An 11,965-nucleotide genomic window follows, 5' to 3' on the forward strand; every position below is an offset into this window, starting at 1 on the left:
TCTACCATGGGGGATAGTAAATTGACATACAGTGCATTCGGAAAGTATTCAGACCCCTTGACTTTTTACACGTTTTGTTACGTTACAGCCTCTAAAATTGATTCAATTGTTTATTTTCCTCATCAATCTACACAATACCCCATAATGACAAAGCAAAATCAGGATTATTTTTTTAGATTTTTTTGCACATTTCATAAATATACCAAACTGATATTACATTTACAGTTGAAGTCGGAAGTTCACAAACACCTTAGCCAAATACATTTAAACTCAGTTTTTCACACTGTCTGACATGTAATCCTAGTAAAAATTCCCTGTTTTAGGTCAGTTAGGAGCAGCACTTTATTTTAAGAATGTGGAATGTCAGAATAATTGTGATTTCCAGTGGGTCAGAAGTTTACATACAATCAATTAGTATTTGGTGGCTTTGCCTTTAAATTGCTTAACTTGGGTCAAACGTTTCAGGTAGCCTTCCACAAGCTTCCCACAATAAGTTGGGTGAATTTTGGCCCATTCCTCCTGACCGAGCTGGTGTAACTGAGTCAGGTGTGTAGGCCTCTTTGCTCGCACACACTTTTTCAGTTCTGCCCACATATTTTCTATAGGGGTGAGGTCAGGGCTTTGTGATGGCCACTCCAATCCTTGACTTTGTTGTCCTTAAGCCATTTTGCGACAACTTTGGAAGTATGCTTGGGGTCATTGTCCATTTGGAAGAACTATTTGCGACTAAGCTCTAACTTCCTGACTGATGTCTTGAGATGTTGCTTCAATTGAGTGGACATTTGATTGGACAACCCTGTAATTTGTATTATTTAAAAAGAAATCTGCATATGTCTCCAGTCATGTAATAGAATTGCATGAAATGTGTTTTTCCCATGCAAAGAAAGGAAAGTAGGCCTATCTGATATAGCCCAGACCTCTATCCTACAAGCAGATCCTGGTTCAGCATTTGGGGTAACTGTCTCTCTGTAGCATCAGAAAAGGTTACACAATTGTTATCTTCCGTTTGTCAATTTATTTCAGGTGATGTGTATGATTTACCACCCCCTGGTAGGGTCAATTAAGATGCTGCAGGTCAAGTGTCCAGTGCCACATTTTCATTAAGGAAACCCTGAAAGGAAGAGTTTAAAAAATATATATATATATATATTTATTTTTTTACTGATGTTGCTACTTAATGAGAATGGAGACAAGCCCCTTTGACAAAAAAAACGTGATATCGAACACTGCAACAGTTGCACAATCTAATAATGTAAATCAAGATAATGATTATTTTCTCTAATATGTCATCTCTGTAGTGTTTCTTAGAAAAGTACAACTTTGCATCACAAAAGTTCCTCTGAGGTTTTACACAACCCTAAACGTATTCAAACCCCGTTTTAAGTTATTTTCCCCGCTGCTTGATCCAGACGTATGCAATATACTTTTGGCAGTGCTCAGTGAATGACGTATACAACAGGCGTGGTAATGACAATGAGAACACTAATTCCAGACTATACACAGTTTTCACTCCAAATTGTCTACAGAGCAAATCAGAACGGGTGCGGTAATGGTATTTAGCGCTGCTGGTTCAAAATACACATTGTGGATGATCCATTGACATTTCTCTCTTTACGCCATTTCAGTTTCGTTTATTGTAGTATCATTAAGTTTCCTGCCTGTCCGGACCGCTTTGCTTCATGCGCAATACACTGAGAATTTGAGTACAGTACATAGGAAATGACTCATAGGAGTTGAACTGTTAGCGTGGGTGTGTACTCTATTTAAACAAGGCTCAGACTACTCGGGATGACTCAGTGCGAGGCTAGCTTTCAATGGTGAAAACCAACACGGGCTGTTCATCAGATGAACTTTCGGGAATTGCGTTTATACAAGAACGATGGCTTCATACATTCTCTGTGCGCTTTGTGGACTGATCATTGCGACTATAGTGAAACTAAACGGAGTGAATGGGCAAAGTAAGTCATAATTTTTCTTAAACTTTTATGGATGTGCTAAAAATGTAATTGTACGAAGTAAGTTAACATGTTTATGTAAGGGCAAGTAAAAAAAAAACACTTGTAAGCAATGTTTTATTTGAAATGCAAAAACTTTATTTTCTCTCACTTTTAATCGCATGGGAATTCGTGTTTTATTTAAGAGCATGGAATCATCGCATGGCCTCTCAAATTGAGTCTGATAAAAGGGTTGCTTATCGAGTTTCTACCAGCTGCCTTCTCACCGGTTCCGCATTCTAATCACTTTATTTCACTCCATCCATGCCAATGGGTGAGGACATACCTAATTGAATGGTGTAGCCTACTTGTAGTTGACAACAGAAAAAATATAACTTCTTTACTTTCTTGAGGATGTATAAATGATTAGCATAATTGGTGACATTGAACTTGAGAAAAAATGTTTTCCCATTCCCAGCACATTAAAAATGCCTTTATTTTCCTAGGGTGGCTCTCAGTTATGAGTGGGACTTATGACAACTTGTATTATTTATTACATGCATGTGAGACTGTTTAACCTGTTTAGTTGACCAGACCAGGTCAACAATGTAGAAAATGCTGAAATAGGCTTGCCCTTGAGCGTGACTCTGTTCCATTATATTACACGAGTCATTGGATGAAGGCGTCTTCTGTAAGGGGGGAGTTTTGTTATGATTTCCCGAAGATCAATCTGAACATAAACAAGTGTCGCTCGGGTTTGGAAGCATAAGGACCTGATCTTTCATATCAGTGATAAATTAAAAAATAAATGTTACATTTATACACACCTTGTTAGTGTTCCCCAAGGCCATATCTCCATATTACAGCGATTGTTTACGGAAGACATGAGGCGACCACCTGCACTAAGTATCAAGCACCTGAACGTAGGCGTAACATGGGAAGTGTAGTTGCGTCAGATGGAGGGCCCGTATTGAGCTGTACCAAACTGCTACAGTAAGTGTGTTATTTGAAGGATTCTTTCTCGCTGATGAAATAAGGGCCATATGTTTCGAAAGCCGTGTCGCAAGCGATGATTATTGACGTTTCGAAACTATAAAACACAGTTTAGGCATAAATTACTGGTTGAGAACTGTAGGGAGAAGGCAGAATGCCGTGTAGAGTATTCTGAGATGTAGCTTGCACCCTCGACCCACGGGTGAATTGTGCAGGTGGTGGGGCTGACACTAGGCAACCAGTGTTGATTTCATATGATTATTTATCAAATATAAATCTAGTTGCTCTCCCCCTCTTTTCAAGTGACACTTTATCATGCAGAATATGAAGGCCGAACAGCTAGCACACGTCAATTCTAACATTAGCAGTCATGGAAGACAGACGAAGACGAGAATCCCTTGAAAAATAAAACACTTCCTTATAACATGCATCTTCTGCTATCTTCACAAATAGTATCTTACCATGGAAACCCAGGCTGACTGTTTGATACTGTAGATTTAATGCAAGCGCTGACTTGTCTCCAATTTCCTGCACTCTTATCTCACACCTTTTGTCTTACATCATTGTGTCACTCAGTACTGACCTTTTGGTATCATTTCACTGAGATACAAAGCAGCTGATGCTAAATGCAACTAAAAGAAGAATCCTGTAAGAATGACTGATCAACACCACACCAATCATAGCCTACATTACACCCATGATTATAGTCATGTGGAATGGTGAGATAATGGTGTAGGTCATGATAAAGTATGCATCCTTCCAACTGTTTGCCGTGAATGTTGAAAATGGTCAACATTTTCTCAATTAAGTACATTGCCCATGTGGTAACATGCTGAATTACAAAGTAACAAATTACATTGTCAACACCTGATTACACTGGATAGCTAGACCTTTAACCATTGTGTGACCTTTGAGCTCAAGAAAGAGCAAACTATAGTCTTCATCTTATTTAACTATCTTTACATCACGTCAATGAGTGAATCTATTGATGTGAAGACGTCAAAGTGATCTATTAACTCTGAAGTAACAGGTTTTTCATTACATCATTTACAAGTTTGTTTAGTGCTGTGATCACATTTAATTTACCATCATGCTTTATTCTTTACTGAGTTTAACTAAACATTGCACACATGTTCCTTCAATACTTCATCACCTTACATATATTTATTTAAATGTGCCTTGTCTACACTATATACAGTTAATTCAGAAAGTATTTAGACCCCTTGACTTTTTCTACCTTGTTACGTTACAGCCGTATTCTAAAATTGATTTTTAAAATAAGTAATAATTCCCCTCGTCAATCTACACACACACTTCCCAATGACAAAGCAAAAACTGGGTTTTAGACATTTTTGCAAATGTATAACAAAAGAAAAAGCGGAAATATTACATTTACATAAGTATTCAGACCATTTACTCAGTACTTTGTTGAAGCAACTTTGGCAATGATTACAGCCTCGAGTCTTCTTGGGTATGATGTTACAAGCTTGGCACACCTGTATTTGGGGAGTTTCTCCCATTCTTCTCTGCAGATCCCCTCAAGCTCTGTCTGGTTGGATGGGGAGTGTTGCTGCACAGCTATTTTCAGGTCTCTCAACAGAGATGTTTGATGTGGTTCAAGTCTGGGCTCTGGCTGGGCCACTCAAGGACATTCAGAGACTTGTCCCGAAGCCACTCCTGCATTGTCTTTGCTGTGTGCATAGGCTCATTATCCTGTTGGAATGGGAACCTTTGCCCCAGTCTTAACCTGCTCCAGAGCTCTCAGGACCTTTCATCAAGGATCTCCCTGTACTTTGCTCCATTCATCTTTCCCTCGATCCTGACTATTCTCCCACTCCCTGCCGCTGAAAAACATCCCCACAGCCTGATGCTGTCACCACCATGCTTCACCGTAGGGATGGTGCCAGGTTTCCTCAAGACGAGAAGCTTGGCATTGATCTTTAAAAAATAAAATTATCTGTCGGCCCTAGCCCCGAATTCAGGCCCTGTGTGTAGTTAACGGACCCTCTCTACCCATTCATCTCCATTTTACCTGTTGTCTTCTTAGCTAATTAGCTGTTGTTGTCTTAGCTATCTCTCCCAATCAACGATTGCTTTATGCCTCGCTTTATGTCTCTCTCAAATGTCAATATGCCTTGTATAGTTATCATTGTTTTAGTTTACAGTGGAGCCCCTAGTCCCACTCTACATGCCTCAGACCCCCCCCCCCCCACACACACACATGCGGTGACCTCACCCAGTATAACCAGCACATCCAGAGATGCATCCTCTCTTATCATCACTCAGTGCCTGGGCTTACCTCCACTGTACCCGCACCCCACCATACCCCTGTCTGCACATTATGCCCTGAATCTATTCTACCACACCCAGAAATCTGTTCCTTTTATTCTCTGTCCCCAACGCACTAGACGACCAGTTTTGCTAGCCTTTAGCCGTTCCCTCATCCTACTCCTCCTCTGTTCCTCGGGTGATGTGGAGGTTAACCCAGGCCCTGCGTGTCCCCAAGCACTTTCATTTGTTGACATCTGTAATCGAAAAAGCCTTTGTCTCATGCATGTTAACATCAGAAGCCTCCTCCCTGAATCCTGGCTTAGGAAGGCCACCAAAAATTCTGAGATCTCCATATCCAACTACAACATTTTCCGTCAAGATAGAACTGCCAAAGGGGGAGGAGTTAGCTTGCAAAGTTCTGTCATACTTTCCAGGTCTATGCCCAAACAGTTCAAGCTTCTAATTTAAAAAATTAATCTCTCCAGAAATAAGTCTCTCACTGTTGCCACCTGTTATAGACCCCCCCTCAGCACCCAGCTGTGCCCTGGACACCATATGTGAATTGATCGCCCCTCATCTATCTTCAGAGTTTGTTCTGTTAGGTGACCTAAAATGGGATAGATGCCCTCAATCTCACAAATCATCAAGGAACCCACCAGGTACAACCCTAAATCTGTAAACATGGGCACCTTCATAGATATAATCCTGACCAACTTGCCCTCCAAATACACCTCTGCTGTTTTCAATCAGGATCTCAGCGATCAGCCTCATTGCCTGCATCCGCTATGGGCCCGTGGTCAAACGACCACCCCTCATCACTGTCAATTGCTCCCTAAAACACTTCTGCGAGCACACCTTTCTAATCGACCTGGCCCGGGTATCCTGGAAAGATATTGACCTCATCCCGTCAGTCGGATGCCTGGTCGTTCTTCAAAAGTGCTTTCCTCACCATCTTAAATAAGCATGCCCCTTTCAAAAAATGTAGAACTAAGAACATATATAGCCCTTGGTTCACTCCAGACCTGACTGCCCTTGACCAGCATAAAAACATCCTGTGGCGGACTGCAATAGCATCGAATAGTCCCTGCGATATGCAACTGTTCAGGGAAGTCAGGAACCAATACACGCAGTCAGTCAGGAAAGCAAAGGCTAGCTTCTTCAAACAGAAATTTGCATCCTATAGCTCTAACTCAAATGTTTTCGGACACTGTAAAGTCCATGGAGAACAAGAGCACCTCCTCCCAGCTGCGCACTGCACTGAGGCTAGGTAACACGGTCACCACCAATAAATCCATGATAATCGAACATTTCAATAAGCATTTCTCTACGGCTGGCTGCCACGGCCAACAGCTCTGCCCCTCACGCAGCTACTTGCCCGAGCCTCCCCAGCTTCTCCTTCACCTAAATCCAGATTGCAGATGTTCTGAAAGAGCTGCAAAACCTGGACCAGTACAAATCAGCTGGGCTAGACAATCTGGACCCTCTCTTTCTAAAACGACCCGCCACCATTGTTGCAACCCCTATTACCAGTCTGTTTAACCTCTTTCGTATCGTTAAAGATTGGAAAGATGCCGCGGTCATCCCCCTCTTCAAAGGGGGTGACACTCTAGACCCAAACTGTTATAGACCTATATCCATCCTGCTCTGCCTCTCTATAAAGTCTTCGAAAGCCAAGTTAATAAACAGATCACTGACCATTTCGAATCCCACCGTACCTTTGCTGTGCAATCCGGTTTCCGAGCTGGTCACGGGTGCACCTCAGCCCCGCTCAAGGTACTAAACGATATCATAACCACCATCGATAAAAGACAGTACTGTGCAGCCGTCTTCATCGACCTGGCCAAGGCTCTCGACTCTGTCGACAGACTCCATAGCCTGGTTCCCCAACTACTTCGCAGACAGAGTTCAGTGTGTCAAATCGGAGGGCCTCTGGCAGTCTCTATGGGGGTGCCACAGGGTTCAATTCTCGGGACGACTCTCTTCTCTGTATACATCAATGATGTTGCTCTTGCTGCGGCTGATTCCCTGATCTACCTCTACACAGATGTCACCATTCTATATACATCTGGCCCTTCTTTGGACACTGTTAACTAACCTCCAAACGAGCTTCAATGCCATACAACACTCCTTCCGTGGCCTCCAACTGCTCTTAAACGCTAGTAAAACCAAATGCATGCTTTTCAACCTTTCGCTGCCCGCACCCGCCCGCCCGACTAGCATCCCTACCCTGGACGGTTCTGTCCTAAAATATGTGGACAACTACAAATACCTAGGTGTCTGGTTAGACTGTAAACTCTTCTTCCAGACTCCTATTAAACATCTCCAATCCAAAATCAAATCTAGAATTGGCTTTCTATTTCGCAACACAGCCTCCTTTACTCACACCGCCAAACTTACCCTAGTAAAACTGACTATCCTACCGATCCTCGACTTCGGCGATGTCATTTACAAAATAGCTTCCAACACTCTACTCAGCAAACTCGATGCAGTCTATCACAGTGCCATCCATTTAGTTACTAAAGCCCCTTATACCACCCACCACTGCGACCTGTGTGCTCTAGTCGGCTGGACCCACTGGCTCCAGGTCATCTATAAGGCGGAGCTTTACCTAGCATAGACTTATCTCAGTTCACTGGTCACGATAACAACACCCACCCATAGCATGAGCTCCAGCAGGTATATCTCACTAGTCATCCCCAAAGCCAACACCTCCTTTGGCCACCTTTCCTTCCAGTTCTCTGCTGCCAATGACTGGAACTAATTGCAAAAATCGCTGAAGCTGGAGACTTATATTTCCCTCACGAACTTTAAACATCAGCTATCTGAGCAGCTAACCGATCGCTGCAGCTGTACATAGTCCATCTGTAAATAGCCCACCCAATCTACCTACCTCATCCCCATATTGTTTTTATTTACTTTTCTGCTCTTTTGCACACCAGTATCTCAACTTGCACATCATCGTCTGCTCATTTATCACTCCGGTGTTAATCTGCTAAATTGTAATTAATTTGCTACTATGGCCTATTTATTGCCTACCTCCTCACGCCATTTTCACACACTGTATATAGACTGTTTTTTCTATTGTCTTGTTGACTGTACGCTTGTTTATTCCATGTGTAACTCTGTGTTGTTTGTCGCACTGCTTTGCTTTATCTTGGCTAGGTCGCAGTTGTAAATGAGAACTTGTTCTCAACTAGTTCTGAAGAGATGGTTGTCCTTCTGGAATTTTCTACCAGCTCCACAGAGGAACTCTGGAGCTCTGTCAGGTTCTTGGTCACCTCCCTGACCAAGGCCATTCTCCCCCGACTGCTCAGTTTGGCCGTTCTAAGAAGAATCTTGGTGGTTCCAAACTTATTCCATTTAAGAATGGAGGCCACTGTGTTCTTGGGGACCTTCAATGCTGCAGACATTTTTTGGTACCCTTCCCCAGATCTGTGCCTCGATACAATCCTGTTTTGGAGCTCTACGGAAAATTTCTGCGACCTCATGGCTTGGTTTTTACTCTGACATGCACTGTCAACTGTGGGACGTTATATAGACAGGTGTGTGTGCCTTTTCAAATCCTGTCCAATCAATTGAATTTACCACAGGTGGACTCCAAGTTGTAGAAACATCTCAAGGATGATCAATGGAAACAGGATGCACCTGAGCTCAATATCAAGTCTCATAGCAAAGGGTCTGAATACTTATGGTATTTCTGTTTTTTTATACATTTATAAACCTGTTTTTGCTTTGTCATTATGGGATATTGTGTGTAGATTAATGAGGAAACCTTTATTTTATCAATTTTAGAATAATGCTGTAATGTAACAATTTGGAAAAAGTCAAGGGGTCTGAATACTTTATGAATGCACTGTATACAAAAGTATGTGGACATCCCTTCAAATTAGCGGTTTCAGCAATTTCAGCCACACCCGTTGCTGACAGGTGTATAAAATCGAGCACACAGCCATGCAATCTCCATAGACAAACATTGACAGGAGAATGGCCTTACTGTAGAGCTCAGTGACTTTTTCAATGTGGCACCGTCATAGGAATCCATCTTTCCAATAAGTCAGTTCGTCAAATTTCTGCCCTGCTAGAGCTGCCCCGGTCAACTGTAAGTGCTATTGTAATGAAATTAAATATCTAGGAGCCATATTGGCTCAGCTGCAAAGTGGTAGGCAACACAAGCTCACATAACGGGAGCGCCGAGTGTTTAAGCACATAAAAATGGTCTGTCCTCGGTTGCAACACTCACTACGAGTTCCAAATTGCCTCTGGAAGGAACAAAATCCGTCAGTCCGACGGACGAATCTGGGTTTGGCGGATGCCAGGAGAACGCTACCTGTCCCAATGCACAGTGCCAACTAGAGGTCGACCGATTAGGATTTTTCAACACCGATACCGATTATTGGAGTACCAAAAAAAAGCCAATGCCGATTAATCGGACAATTTTTTTTATTTATTTGTAATAATGACAATTACAACAATACTGAATGAACACTTATTTTAACTTAATAACATTTCAGGTTCCTTGCTCAGAACATGAGAACATATGAAAGCTGGTGGTTCCTTTTAACATGAGTCATCAATATTCCCAGGTAAGAAGTTTTAGGTTGTAGTTATTATAGGATTTATAGGACTATTTCCCTCTCTACCATTTGTATTTCATATACCTTTGCCTATTGGATGTTCTTATAGGCACTTTAGTATTGCCAGTGTAACAGTATAGCTTCCGTCCCTCTCCTCGCTCCTCCCTGGGCTCGAACCAGCAACACAACGACAACAGCCACCATTGAAGCAGCGTTACCCATGCAGAGCAAGGGGAACAACTACTAGAAAGCTCAAAGCGAGTGATGTTTGAAACGCTATTAGCCCGCGCTAACTAGCTAGCCATTTCACTTCGGTTACACCAGCCTCATCTCGAGAGTTGATAGGCTTGAAGTCATAAACAGCGCAATGCTTGATGCACAATGAAGAGCTGCTGGCAAAACGCAAAGAAAGTGCTGTTTGAATTCATGTTTACATGCCTGCTTCTGCCTACCACAGCTCAGTCAGATTATATGCAACGCAAGATAATATCTAGTAATATCAACCATGTGTAGTTAACTTGTGATTATGATTGATTGTTTTTTATAAAATAAGTTTAATGCTAGCTAGCAACTTACCTTGGCTTACTGCATTCGCGTAACAGGCAGTCTCCTTGTGGAGTGCAACGAGAGAGGGGCAGGTCGTTATTGCGTTGGATTAGTTAACTGTAAGGTTGCAAGATTGGATCCCCCGAGCTGACACGGTGAACATCTGTCGTTCTGCCCCTGAACGAGGCAGTTAACCCACCGTTCCTAGGCCGTCATTGAAAATAAGAATATGTTCTTAACTGACTTGCCTAGTTAAATAAAGGTTAAAAAAAAATAGGCAAATCGGCGCCCAAAAATACCGATTTCTGATTGTAATGAAAACTTGAAATCGGCCCTAATTTAATCGGTCGACCTCTAGTGCCAATTGTGAAGTTTGGTGGAGGAGGAATTATGGTCTGGGGCTGTTTTTCATGGTTTGGCCTAGGCCACTTAGTTCCAGTGAAGGGAAATCTTACTGCTACAGCATTCAGTGTTCGGTTCTGTGCTTCCAACATTGGGGAAGGCTCTGTTTCAGCATGACATTGACCCTGTTCACAAAGCAAGGTCCATACAGAAGTGGTTTGTCAATCGGTGTGGAAGAACTCGACTGGCCTGCACAATGCCTTGACCTCAACCCCATCGAACACCTTTGGTGTCCATATACTTATGGTCATGTAGTGTATAGAAGTCTGGTACTGCTGCCTGTGACTTCTCTAAAAGGATATATAAGGTTTCAGGTTGTAGTGTCTCAAGGGATGTAGACATTTTTATCTAGTTTATGACGTGTGTCAGTCAGGGAGGAACCAACGTTCAATGCCGTTATGCTTTCAGTCTCACTAACTTCTCTAGAAGTCAAACACCCAAAACAATGTGGCAAAGCGGGTCTTGATGACACACATCCTGCCTGTCTCACCATGCTTGTACACACAAAGCAAGTGAGTAATGTTAATGTACGTGTAAGTGCAAAACCAAAGGAATTCCCCAACTCATTTTATAAGAAGAGGAAACTCACAGTTTCTCGGATCTTCTCAATTTCTTCAGACTTGATGTCATACGATTTCTTTATTATTGGGCCAAAACAATTCCTTTCAGAGACCACACAGACTGAGTGCATACCTTTTTTTTTTTTATTGGCACGTTTTAAAAACATCTACATACTTAGGTTGCTGTCTAAAGACTTCAAGCAGATCTATGGTTCTCACTGTGCAGGACACTGACCAATGTTGAAGGAAAATAATATATACGCACTCTATTCTAGTAGTTAATTTGCTTTGGTGAGGTAGAGGAACTTTTCCCAATGAGCAAATGTACAGTATGATTCACATTGTGGTCATTCAAAGGGTAAATGCTGTCTGAGGATTAAGCGTTAAGTCTCTCCGTTTGTTTTTTTCCCACAGGCCTATGCACCAGTAAAGAGTTCTGGAGTTCAGACATAGACCAATGTGTATCCTGCTCAACATGCAAGCAGTATCCAAAGACCCCTTCATGTAACACTTGTAAGTTTGAATGTTCCTTAGCTAATAATTTAACTTAACACCTAAATCTTGCACATAACCAATCCTTTATTGTATGCCTAAAGCTGTCCTCTTCGACCAATATGTCCCCTTTTCAGGCACATTTACAGAGGAGAGATCTGATGTCTGGAGACTAGCAGCCATTTCCAGCTTC

At 42.2% G+C, this 11,965-nt stretch overlaps 1 long non-coding RNA gene across 1 annotated transcript; it reads left to right on the forward strand.

Moving 5' to 3' along the window:
• The first annotated feature begins 1,871 nt into the window (after window positions 1-1,871).
• On the forward strand, window positions 1,872-11,780 carry LOC135561196 (uncharacterized). The gene is made up of 3 exons (XR_010459279.1): window positions 1,872-1,958; window positions 9,710-9,781; window positions 11,695-11,780. It is a non-coding gene; the product is annotated as an uncharacterized LOC135561196 (long non-coding RNA).
• Window positions 11,781-11,965: the final 185 nt, after the last annotated feature.

This window comes from Oncorhynchus nerka, linkage group LG16, assembly GCF_034236695.1.
Source record: "Oncorhynchus nerka isolate Pitt River linkage group LG16, Oner_Uvic_2.0, whole genome shotgun sequence".
Lineage (NCBI taxonomy): Eukaryota > Metazoa > Chordata > Actinopteri > Salmoniformes > Salmonidae > Oncorhynchus > Oncorhynchus nerka.